At 49.1% G+C, this 13045-nt stretch overlaps 1 long non-coding RNA gene across 2 annotated transcripts in view; it reads right to left on the bottom strand.

Moving 5' to 3' along the window:
• The window catches only part of LOC117015713 (uncharacterized), a 42069-nt gene that overhangs the window by 20654 nt on the left and 8370 nt on the right, over positions 1 to 13045 (bottom strand). The window contains exon 4 of one of the 2 annotated variants that reach the window (XR_004421783.1): positions 3128 to 3348. The exons of the other annotated variant lie outside the window; for it this stretch is intronic. This is a non-coding gene — a long non-coding RNA (uncharacterized LOC117015713). Of the gene's footprint in view, positions 1 to 3127; positions 3349 to 13045 lie in introns of those variants that run through there. 2 annotated transcript variants of the gene reach the window in all.

Here is a 13045-nt window from a genome sequence, read left to right as displayed (position 1 = left end):
ACCCAGATCTCATGCCCTCTATTGCTCCTCCTTTGGATGTGCCAGCCAGGGGCCCACCCCAAGCTGGAAAAACACAGGGCGTCCAGACCCTCCCAGCAGTCCCCTCATAGGGACGCACTCAGAGGCAGCAGCATGGGGAGTAAAGGAATAGCCTGAATGACTGGAGCAGAGTTGGGGAGATGTCAGCAGAGCAGGTATTTGGGAAAGTTCTCTACTGGCCGTGGAGCTGGCTGCCGTCGTCCTGTATCTATTTTAAACAGCTGTCTCATGTCTTAAGAAGGTTCAACAGCCATGGAACCAAACACACTGTCTTCAACCCTCGTTCCCTCGCAGTGGAATGACAGTGGCTGCCAGTAATCAGCCAGGCTGGTCACACACCATGTGCCCCGCTCAATGTCATGCTCTGTCCCAGACAGTCTCCTTAATGCTCCCAACAACCCTTAGCCCTGAGCTGGCCAACTGCCCATCTAATCTCAGATCCAATCTGTGCCCTTCCTCTGCTCTGCTCTTTCCCAGGTCCCTTGTCCTCTGGCTTCCCGGTAGTTTTGACCAATGGGAAACACTAGAGAAAAATCGGAGGAAAGTAACTGGAGTATGTCTCTCCTTTTCTGTCTGTTCCCTGTGGCCTTTCTGGCAGCGATTATATCTCCTCCATATCCCCACCCCCCACACCGGGAGTAAACCACCATGGTTTTAACGTCTGCTGATGGCCCTGACTCCTGGGATCCAATAACGATACCTCCTCCCACCGTTCCTCTGCCCTGAGGTGCTAGCAGCTTCCTGCTCTTACTTAAATCTGGGTGCTTCAGTTTCTTCCGTCACCTGTGTGATTAATTCCCTGTATTCAATTCTCTCTGGAAGACCTAAAGCAATTCCCATTTCTTGACTGGAAATTGATGAACACAAACCCACTTTATACACGAACCCTTGAAGGGAAGCTCAAAGAAACTAAGGAAGAAGGTATGTAAATCCCAGTAAAGAAAAGACCAGCACAGAGCCGGGGTCAGGTCTAACTCTGACGATTGCTTCCTCTAAGATCTGAGCCTATTTTTCCATTTACAAATGTGAATGGTGGAGAAGAGTGACACGGACTCTACAGAACTATTATGAAGAACAAATCATCTAATATTTCTAGTATTTCAACTAAGCAGAAAGCCCGGCACGTGGTCACACAATTAAAAAATGGGAGAGCTGGGATCCAGATTCCTATTCAAATGTATATGCATATGCTCCCAGATGTGATCATTCATTCATCAAAACTGTCATGGGTTCTACAGCGTGTGCCCTGTAGACAGAAGAAATGCTGCCCCATCCTCTGCAGGGTGCTACACGTGCAGAAAAACAAAGCCGACCCAAAACCACCCCATTAATGAGCTGAGTAGTTTTCAGTATTTCATTGCATTTTTAAATTATCCTAAAAATCACATCTTCTTAAGAAATACAAAAGGAAATACTATTAGAAAGCTAATAATATCCCTTAACTTTCTTCTGAAAAGACGATATCAGGCTATTACCCCTATGCTAATAGTCTGGTGTAATCTCATGAAATTTTTACTACATTTATAAAGCATATATAGGGCTTGAGGTTGGGGAAAATCAGTTGCTTTGTTTTGTTTTCTGTTTTGGTTTTACAAAAATAAGACCATACTATATAAATTCCTTGACCAGTTGTCTTTCTTGGTCAACCATCACTGATTACACTCCAGAATATTCCACTTATATCAGATTCTTTCCACTAGCCATATCATGTGCCTAGCACAATGTATTCAACCATTCCCCACATACATTCACAGTGTTAATTAAGCCACTGACCCTCGGGGGGGCTGTTTATTATAGCAGTTAGCATTACTCTAACCCCCTAACGTTCAAAGTATGGTTACCAGATCAACCAGCAGCAACGTCACCTGGAAAACTGTTAGAAAGGCAGAACTGGAGCTCAGACCCACCATATGAGAAACTCAGGCAGGGCTCGGGGCGAGCAGAAGGTGCCCTAGCCATCTATGTTTTTAAAAGCCCTACAGGTGATTCTGACGCATGTTCAAGTTTGAGATCCACTGCCCTAACGTACAGCAGTCATTCAAAGCCCAGGAGGACCTTCGCCACTGGCTTCCCCTCCACAAACGACTGCAGCAATGCAGCTGGGTGCCAGCTTATTTGCAGAAAGTATATTTTCAGTATGTAAGAATCCAAGAAGTTTGTAGATATGTACAGGTAGATGAAGTGTCCAAACGAGCTACCCAGCCAACCATTAATAATTAATGCATCCATTCACTCTTTCAGGATGGATTGACTTCACAGTCATAGACGTAAAGCAAATACATGCCCGTCTAACATATTCAGGAAAATGTGACAAGACAATTTTCTCTGAATGGTCTGGACACATGATGTGATTCTTCCTTAGGTGCAAAGAGATTGCACTTGGGGAGTTCTGTCTGCGGAACCATCTGGAACACGCAGACATGGACGTAATCAGTGCCGAATGCATGTGGAAAATGGCAGCACAGAGAACCGGGCTTGTATCCTGGACTCACCACTGATCAGCACTCCCTGAGCCTCGGTTTTTACTTCTCTAAAACTGTGGGGATAATAAACCTACCTACAAGGCTGTTGGTCCAAACTTCCCCAAGGGAAGTTTGTTGGTCAGCCTAGTGTTCAACCCATCTTTCTGACTGTCGAGGGATGAAAAAATGAGGGCGGAATTAATTACTGAGTTATCTCATGAGAATGCCATCTGACTGCATTGTCTCCATTTCAAGAATTCGAGCATGTGTCACTGCTGTGTTCTGCAAGAGGCCCCTGGGAGTCAAGTGGGGGAGGGCATGAAGCCGCCTGAGAGGTCCCAAGCGTGGCTCTCCAATCAGGAGCTATGACTGACAGGTGTCGAGGTGGGGGCACAGGGAGGTTCAAACCTGAGTGTGCGTCAGAATCCCCTGGAAGCCTGTTAAAACACTGAAAGCTGGCCCTCACCCCAGAGTTTTCAGATTGAGCAGATCTAGGGTGGCACCTGAGAGTTGGAACTTCTAACACGTCCCCGGGGGAGGCTGGTGCTGCTGGGCCAGGGGCTACACTGTGAGAACGACTGGGTGAGGGTAACGACAGATGCTGTAACGAACTCCCAATAGCTCATCACAGTGAAAGTTTATTTCCCACTCAAGTAACTGTCTGATCTGGGTGCTCCTGGTTGGTGAGAGTTGGGGACTCTGCTCCACTCGGTCACATAGAGATCCAAGCTGATGGAGGTTCTGCCACAGTGGACACGAGGCTTCTGAGATCACACTGGGTGTTGACATCCTCTCCACCTCCGATAGATGAAGAAACAAGTGGAGAAGCTCCACTTTCTTCTCAAGCCTTGGCCAGAAAAATGTACACATTACTTCCATTCACATGCCATAGGCAAGGACTTGTCACTCAGCCTCACCTGATACAACAGGAACCGGGAAATACAGTCCTTGGATGGGGCAGTTGCTTCTCCACAGTAATTCACTTCTTTCCCGGCTGTACAAGGGAAGGACAAGCTGACTGCCACTGCAGCACGTGACAAGTCCTTTCTCATCTCCAACCCCTGGGCCTAGCCACTGGGAAGTGGATTAGCTCAGCCACAGCCCCAAGCCAGAAAATCTACTGCCAGCAAAGCACACTATGGGAGAAGTGGGTGAACGGGGAGCAGAGTCTATGGAGACATGGCTACCTGCCTGCCTCTCTTCAGATCCCTTCTCACTCTCTGCCCTGTTCTTTCAGGGTGGAGAGTGATACAGCACAACCACAGGCTTGAAGTCTGATGGAAGAGCCATCACTTACTAGTTGTGTGACATTGGGCCTCTCTGATCCTGGTGTTTACTGAGCACCTACTACATGCCAACCCCATGTAACCTCCACCATTCCCAGTCACTTTCCATATGGATGGAATGGCTCCCATGTCCAGCTGTGCATTAGAATTACCTGGTGAACTTTAAGAACATGTAAAACAAAAGAATCTATTTTAAAATATTACATTTACCAATATAATATCGTGTATCAACTATAATTGAAAAATAAATTTAAAAAAAAATAATACATTTATCCTAAAGTTCTAAATCACTTGGCAACAAAGGAAGCCATCTTCTGGCCCAGAATGCATGCTAGGCAATGCAAAGGAAAAAAGATACTGGAAGCCAATATATCATGGGTTGGGTGGGTACACAATTATACTGAGTCAATTTAGCTAAGCGGGAACTACGTTTCCCAGAATTCCCTTCCCTGCAGAGCTCTGAGTTAGCTTAGGCCCCCAGAGACATTTTGTGTGAGACTTGGAAGGCACAAGTAAAGCAGCGGCATCCAGATTTCTTTTACACTCGAAAGGTCGGCATGGGTCCTGGAGGTTATTGCAACGCACGCATGTTGTTTCTGGGCTGGATGACGTGGGGCAGCTCCCACAGCTCCCACCAGGTTTCCTACCCCAGCTTTCCCAACTGGTAGGCCAGGAGCCTGTCGAGCTCTGTGACAAAGGGCATCAGCTTCTCCAGCAGGCCACTGGCACCGTTGGAGTTGGGGACTCAGAGGGAATGCGAGCCACAAGCCCTGTGCGTCCCAGCTCCGATTCCACGTGTCCTTCCTCTCCCGCGCATTTCTGTTTTTCCTTCTCGACTGCTTGCCCTGTTGACTTCAAGCCCATATACAGATGCAACAACCTCCCTGAGCTTGTTTAACCGGCTGCCACCATTGCGTGGGACCGAATCCTCAAAATCAAGCGCTTGTGGTTTCATGTCACTCTTAGTGGTTTTTGCTTCTCTGCTTGAACCTTGACTGGTATAAGTGCTTTTCTTTCAGCATTCTCATTTAATTTTCCCAGAAACCCTATGAGGAAGGTCTTATTAGCCCCAATGTTGAGTAAGTCGAGGATCAGAGAGGCTAAGTCACTTGTCCAAGATCCCACAGCCAGTAAGGGTGGAAAGAGGCTGAGATTTGAACCCAGGCCTCTCAAACTCCAAAGTGCTCTTCACCACTGTGATATTTTGTGTCCTCTTTAGGAAGAAAACTGGACCCCATTAGATGTCAGCTTCGCACTGGGTTCTCACCTAGTTCTGTGCCAGGATCACACTCCTTGCCCCTATTGCTCTGGGGGAAAGGTTTTCCTTGGTCATGGCCTGCTGTCTGCAAAAAGTGGCTATTGTATTCCCTTCCCTTTCGCCACTCCAGCTCTGGCCAGAGTTCCCTGTGCGTTAATTATACCATTTTATCATAAATCAATAGGAGAAGGAAAAATACTTTATTGGAAGATTCTAAACATAATTCAAAGCCCAGGAGAAAACCTCCCTCGAAACTATTCTGCTTTCATGTAAAAGACACATATTGATGAGAGAGATGGTGCTTCTGGGGCAGTGGAGGTCCCTGTTGTGAGGTACAGAGGCTACCCATAAGGGAGGCACAGGAAGGCGAGCAGGAAAAGAGACAGAAAGGGGAACAGATCAACATGGAGAAAATGGCAGAGGGGAAACCAACACAAACAGCAAAGAAAAGTAACAGAGACAGAGAGGCAGAGAAAAAGAAAGAGGCAAGAAAAGGAAAAAAAAAAACAAAAAAACAAAGAGTCAGAGACAGAAAAAATAGCAACATAGACTAGAATGGGAGAAATAGGTATAGAGGAAATGAAAAAGATGCAGGAAGGAGAGAAGTGAGAGTGGAGGAAAGAGAGAGCGACAGAGAGACAGGGAAAGAGAAAGGGTGTCAGGTTCCTACATAATTACTATACTCCCTCCTGGTCCCAAGTCCTTTGGGGGAGACTAGGGTGGGACCCCACATGGCCAATGGAGAAGGGAGATGCTCTGGGCATTGGCCCTGGCATGCTGGGCACTGTCCACAATCGACACACCCCCAAAAGACAACGTCTGCTTCTGAGTCAGCTCCCTTCTTCATTGCCCCACCTGCCCTACCTCTTCGCCTAATGTTCCAGAGATAATTAGAGGCGGCCTGCCCAACTGGGAATGTATGAGCCTAGGGAGAGCCTGGCTGCTGGAGGGGGAGGGAAGACATGAGGGGGAGGCTGGTCCAGCCACTCGCTGAGCTGGGCCCTGAAAGGTTTTGCTACCTGCAATGGGACCACAAGCACCCACAGACCAAAGGTGTCTGAGGCCACAAGAGATAACGGGAGGCCTGTTCAAACTGAAGCTGGGGCCACACAGCCAACTCCTCCCTCATGCAGACAACGTTTTGCCCTCCACAAACCCCTCTACCTATCTACTGAATATTTGGCTCATCTGCCATCTTTTCCACTCTTTGCCAACCGTGCCCCCGTCTGTCAGTATTTTCTCCTGACATCTCCTTCGTTTCTCTACCATCTTCCGTTTACCTACCTCGGCCCATCCAACCATCAATCCATCAAAAGCTCCGTGATGCAGCCGACTCCTCACCCACCTATCAACTCCTCCACCAACCCCTCTTCCATGCACCCACCCTCCCTTATCGAGCAACTTTTCCACCTCCCGACCAATTCCTTCAACCTCCACACACCCTTTAATCACCACCATGTCTTCCATCCATCTGCCAATTCCTCCGCTCACAATTCAGCCCCTTTATCTGCCCTCCACTTCCCCATCTAACAGTCCCTCTCTTACACCGTATCTCCATTTATCGTCCAAATGCCGCCATCTATCTATCTGCAAGCTTCTCCACACATTTGCCAACCCCTCCCACTTTCTCCAGCTCCCCACCTACTGGCCCCTCTAACCCTCTCCAAATCCTCCATTCATCCACCCAAATCTCCAACCCTTCTGTACATTTATTCCCCACCCCATCAATCCCTACACCCACACAACAACTCTTCCATTCATGGGTCAGCCCTCCTTCCATCTATACACACAATTTCTGTCCAATCCGCCAACACGACCCCCAGTCACTATCCCGTCCACCCATCCATCCAGCAACACTTCCATTCATATGTCATCCTCTTCCTGCAAGGCTCACCACTTCACCTACCAAACCGTCAACACTTCAACTGCCGTTTGGTGCACCCACTGACTTCACAAAGGCCCCAACCCAGAACCCAGGGTAGTCCAGTGAAAAGAAACTGGATTTGTAGACCCTATAGACCTGGGCTATAATCTTAGTTTGGCACACACTGACAGTGCAGTTCAGGCCAGTGCGTTTCCTGCCTCGTCACAGCCTTGGGAGGATCCTTAAGGCCATTACAGAAGCTGGGCAGAGTAGAAAAGGGAGTGGGAGAAAGGTCCTCTGACCTCTGCTAAGGATGCTGGTAAAGTTAATTACAGCTATCTCCTTACCTCACGGCTAACTGGACAGGAGAGAGGAAGCCTCACCCCGCTGATTGTGCCCTGGCCTGTTCTGCCTGCCCTGATGGGGTACATCCAGGCCACGGGCCCCTCCCCGCCTGAGCCCTGAACTAGTTCCAAAACCATGTGGATGGCCCCAGCACCACAGTGCCTCACTGGATCCTTTAGGGTCCCATCCACTCTCTTAAATACAAGCAAATCTCTGCACAACTTATGGGCTAGTGTAGATGCAGGCCAGACAGATTGCAGGTAACAGCGAGGGGAAAGTTACCTGACATCTAGATGGAAGCTGTGGAATCGGTAAGATCTCTGTTTATATCCTTCCGGTCGTACTTCCTAGCTCTGTGACCTTCCCAGGTCACTTAACCTTTCTGAGCCACAGTCTCTTGATTTGTGAAATGAGGATCAAAAAGTTCCTACCTAGGGCATGGGGGTGTGATTAAAGATGTGCACACATTGGCATAGGGCCTGACACACACTGGGCCCCGGCAAAGGTCAAGGTGCCTTCCCCGCACTTGACTGGTCCTGGGGGCTGAGGCCTGGGCTTCTGGGGACAAAAGGAAACACAGGACCTGTTTCCATGCCAGGCCAGGCTGCCTGCCTGGGCCACAGAGCTAAGCCTTCTCCCTAGAGTTCCCTGTATCAACATTTCCACTGAAAACCCTGCTTTCAGGGAACATTAAATGCCTGGAAATTTTTATTGTGGGGTGACACATCGCCAGAGGCAGAAACAAATTTCTTTTGCGAATCCCAAGCCTCCCTTTCGGTGTATGTTACAGTCCCTCACCGCCCCCACCCCACCCCCCCAAATAAATACACACAAGCTGATAGGACAGTGTGTGAGTTTGTGACTTGGGTTTCCAAAGAGGAATTCAGCAAGTGATCGGTCTAATTGCTTTTGATACCTAGAAAAGCTAATTAAGGTAATAATACTTGGCACTTGTATAATAATAATAAAAATAATGACTCTTTATATGTAAGGAGCGTCTTTCATCAACGGATCACAAAGCCTTTACAAACATTAATTAATCCTCACAACTCACCTGTGAGGTGGGTGTAATTAGTCCCATTTTACAGCTGGATGAATTGAGGCATGGATGGGGTAAGCGATGTGGCAGAGATCACACGTTGCATCTACTGCCAAGACAGGCATGGCTCCACAGACGCCGGAAGCCGCATTCAGATCTCCCCAGACTTTCTGGTAGGATCCTTCCACCTGCCTTTGGGCTGTCTTGGGGAGCTCCCCCCAACTCCAGAGCCAAAGCTCCGTCTTGACCAACCACACAGAAAAGCAGAACGCCAGAACCGCCTCTGGCTGGGTGGCCTTTATTTCCTTCCTCAAAAGCCAAGAGAATTGGGCTCCATGTTGTCTCCCAGCTCCAGCGTCCAGGCCCATGGCTTGTCATCCCGTTTCTGGCTTCATTGGCAGGTTTCCTGGGCCTTGAAACCACCAATAAAGACCCAGGTTCAGCCAACATCCCTCAGCAGTTGCGTTGCCAGATTTAACAAATAAAAATACAAGCTGCTCAGTTATAATAGATTTGAATTAAAGAAAACCAACAAATCGTGCGTTAGTATAAGTACATCCCATGCAATATCTGGGGCATGCTTATACTAGACATGACTTGGTATATATCTGAAATTCAGATTTAACTGAGCACCCTGTATTTTGTCTGGCAGCCCTGCTTATTAGCCACTCCGTGCCAGGCACACGCTAGATGTGCGAACATTCCTGACCTCATGTAATCCTGAGCCTGGCCCTGGGAGGCAGCCACTTCTCTTCCAGCATTGGCCCTAAAACTAATCAGAGAAGGGAAGTGGGCTGCCCAGGGTCTCACATTCCTCATCTGCCTAGACCTCCCTGGGGCCTCCTCTGCTCACACCCCAGCAATTCCCCAGTGCCCAGAAAACAAAGTCCAAACCCCTCAATGGGATTCCTTCCAAGCCCCACAAATCTGGCTCTGAAAACCTCTCTAGCTTCCTGTCGGCCCTAGTGGCCCCTATCACGTGCACATCTGGCTCAGTGTAACTAGCTCCCACATTCCCGTGTGTGTGTGTGTATGTGGGTGTGTGTCTGTGTGTGTATGAGTGTGTATGTGTAACTGTTCTCTGCACTCCAGCCACTCCAAACACCTCCCGTCACCAGCGCACCCTGTGCTACTCCTTGGCCCCAAGCCTCGGCACATGCTATCCCCTCTATCTGAAATTCCAACAGACTTACCTTGAAACATCGATCAAGCCATTTATTCATTTAACTATCAATATTTGTTAAGCACTTACTATAGGCCAAGTTATAATCTTTACCTTCATGAAATTCACAATCTACTACAGAGGTCAGCAAACTTTTTCAATAAAGGGTCAGGTGGTAAATATTTGAGGCTATGGGGGCCCCGGGGTCTATGTCACAACTACTCACCTCTGCCATTGTAGCATAAAAGCAGCCACAGAAAATACATAAATGGCTAGGCATGGCTGTGTTCCAATAAAACTTTATTTACAAAAACAGGCAGCAGGCCACATTTGGCCCACAGGCGGTAGTTTGCCAACCCCCGGTCCAGTCCTAGAAGCAGGCGTTGGATAAATAACACACAGATGCCTGATAACTGGGAATAACAAACTTTCTTAAAGGCCATGGAGGCAGAGATTCTGCTCAGAGTTCGGGACCCTGCATAAGCCTCCTCCTCTCTGAGGCCTTATGCCAGGGGTTCTTCCTTTCTGCTCCCACAGTCCCTGGGTTTAAAGACACATCTACCATGTTTCCCCGAAAATGAGACCTAACCGGAAAATAAGCTCTAGCATGATTTTTCAGGATGACATCCCCTGAACATAAGCCCTACTGTGTCTTTTGGAGCAGAACTTAATATAAGACAAGGTCTTATTTTTGGGGAAACACGGTACGGTCATTCAAAGCAGGGGCCCCTTTCCAACCCAGGACACTGTTGATTCTGCACATAATCCTGCCTGAGCTCCCCCAGCCCCCCATTGCAGCCACCCCGGTGGGCCCAGCGTGGCCACAGGCCCACTCCTTCGCTAGCAGAGGGGAAGCTGTGCTCACCCCTCAGCCTTAACGATGATCCTATTGCTACTCCTTCCAACTGCCCGTCTCTGATTAACAGCCCAGCCTGAGCGACACTGGGAATCTTATTTAATAGAGTGTGCCTGTACTCAGGTATTTGAGGGAGACGCATCACATTTATTGGCAAGGAGGAAACATGAAACCTTCTCCAGAGACCTCAGGGCCCTACGAAGGGCCGGATGTTTGCAGCATCATGGCTTTCTATCCCCTCCCTCAGTTGCTTCATCCTGCTGGGCTCCAGGAGGGTTTATCAGGACATGTACACGCCCCCACCCACCCACTACACACACACACACACACTGAAATCTTGTCCTCTGTGCATTCATACACACACATTCAACACACACAGGCTCACACACACCTTAGGCAGATGTATGTGTAAGAACGCACATACATGGATTCCTGCTTCACACGTACGCCAAGAGCATTCACAGCCGGCAGACAAATCCAGGCCCAGACACATACACGTTAGAGACACACAAATCCTGAATTCTTACCTCATACATACACTTGCACAAACACCTGTACATGTGTGTACTTGCACACATTACACAGGTGTGTGCATGTACACGTGCTATACACGTGTGTGCCAAAGTATGCATGTGTGTGTGCACACGTATACATCACGGCATGTGTGTGCATGGACACACATTAGACTTGCGTATACTGTGAAATCCAGCCCCACCATGTGTCTTGCAGGAGGAACTGGCCAGGAAAATCACAGCTTTGGCATCTCTGGGCTGCCAGCTCTGTCTGGGTTCCTGCTGCCAATCTCAGCTCTGAGGCGGCCACAGGAAGTTCCCATTTCCCTGGCTGCCAAATTCCACTCACCTCTGACCCCCAGAGAGACAGAAACTGCTCCGGCTTCCTGAGAGCCGCCAAGCACTATGTACCCACCGCAGCAGCCGGTGTGTGGCGTGAGCAGATAAAGCGGGGCTCAGTATCCACACCGCTGCAGTCATGGCAGCTTCCTTGGCCGCCCCTGGGGGTCAGGGCCTGGCACATTGGGGCCTCCAGGGAAGGACGTTGGGCTGAGCCCAAGGTCGGACTGTCCCTGTTATCTGAAGGACGCTGACAACTTTCCTGCCCTGCTTCCCAACACGTCTAACAGTCTTGAGGAACTCACCACCCCAGTAGCCAGGCATGCCTCGTGCAGCCAATGCCCGCGGCTCCTTTAACTCTCACTGAGCCGTCCAGCTCCAGCCCCTGCCGCCTGCCGGGTGGGGAGCTGGTGGCACAGATGGCAATGACAGCAGCAGTGATTAAGAAGCTAGTGAACCAGCTCCCAGCCTCTCTATTAAACTGGTCAGCAGGATTTGGAGCCCCTGTAATGTCCTCACATTAAACAATCCATTCGTTCATGCATTCATTCATTCATTCATTCATTCATTCATTTACCCAGGACATATGTACTGAGGCTGGGCCTGGTGCTGGGGATTCAGTGGTGAATAGACGAGAGTCACCAGTCTTACTGTGGGGATGAAAAGCTGGGCGCCAAAGAAACCCACTTTCCTTGGTTAACGTGGCCTGCTGCAGTCAGGGAGGCTTCACAGAGGAAGTGAAGTTGGACTTGAGTTTAGAAGGCCAAAGAGGAATGCAAGTGGAAGAGCAGGCTAGACAAAGCCAACAAGTACAAAGGGCCAAGGAGGCTGAGCCTGGGGCATAAGGGGTATTCTACAAATGTCTGTCGGCTGAATGAATGAATGAATGAATGAGTGAATAGCCCTGGAGGCTTTCAAGTAGGGAAGTGACATTGACTCCTATTGATCAGTAATACTTCCCACCGTTGATGGGGACCCCCAGGACCCCACTTCTCACTGAGGGCTTATTTGCCCAGGATGGATGGCTCATCTCCCAGGGGCTCCCTTGCCCCGTGGACTTCCTGGTGTCCCATGCCCACCAACCATCTACGTATAGAAACAAACGCACCGCCCAGACAACCGTTGGCCACAGATGCATGTGTGCACACGGGTACTCGTGCACATGTGACACAACCACAGGTGTACAGCCACGTGCCGTCCATGTCCACATATCTAAGAGTGATGATAGCAGCACACGCTTTTATCACATTTCCCCGTGCGTGAGGTGTCCAGTCACTGTTCTACCTTCTCTGCAATTATTAACTCGGTCTATTCAGCCCCCTAAGGGAGGAACTCCATTTTTATAGATAACAAAAGTAAGGCACGGACAGGTGAGTCATTTGTCCAAAGTGATATAGTTAGTAAGTAGCAGGGCCGGGATATGAACCAAGCCATCTGATCGCAGGGTCCATGCTCCAGATCACCAGAGTAAAGCGGTTCCAACCTCCCTCCCTCCCTCCCCCGTCCTTCAACACTCCACCCAGCCATCCACACTGTAGTCCACCCACACTAAACACTTTGGGGCCCCCCCACACACAATTCCCTGCCACACTCATCTTGTTGGCACATTCCCTCCTGTCTTTTTCTATGGCCCCGACCTCCTTATGAGATCTGTTTTCACCATTTACTTAACAAACTTTTGGTAAGCACGGATTATTCTTTGTGCTACGCGCTTTACGTGCATTCTGTTATTCAAATCTCACTGCAATCTTATGATGGTTCTCATGTCACGGATGGGTAGGAGACACAGAGTGGTTGCCCAAGGTCACAGAGTGGCAGAGCTTGGAATAGACTCAAACTGTCACAAGTCACGAGCCTCAGCTCTTAATCTCCTCTGGTGCGGT

This window comes from Rhinolophus ferrumequinum, chromosome 23, assembly GCF_004115265.2.
Source record: "Rhinolophus ferrumequinum isolate MPI-CBG mRhiFer1 chromosome 23, mRhiFer1_v1.p, whole genome shotgun sequence".
Taxonomy (NCBI): domain Eukaryota; kingdom Metazoa; phylum Chordata; class Mammalia; order Chiroptera; family Rhinolophidae; genus Rhinolophus; species Rhinolophus ferrumequinum.
This window is presented reverse-complemented; position numbering and strand designations above follow the sequence as displayed.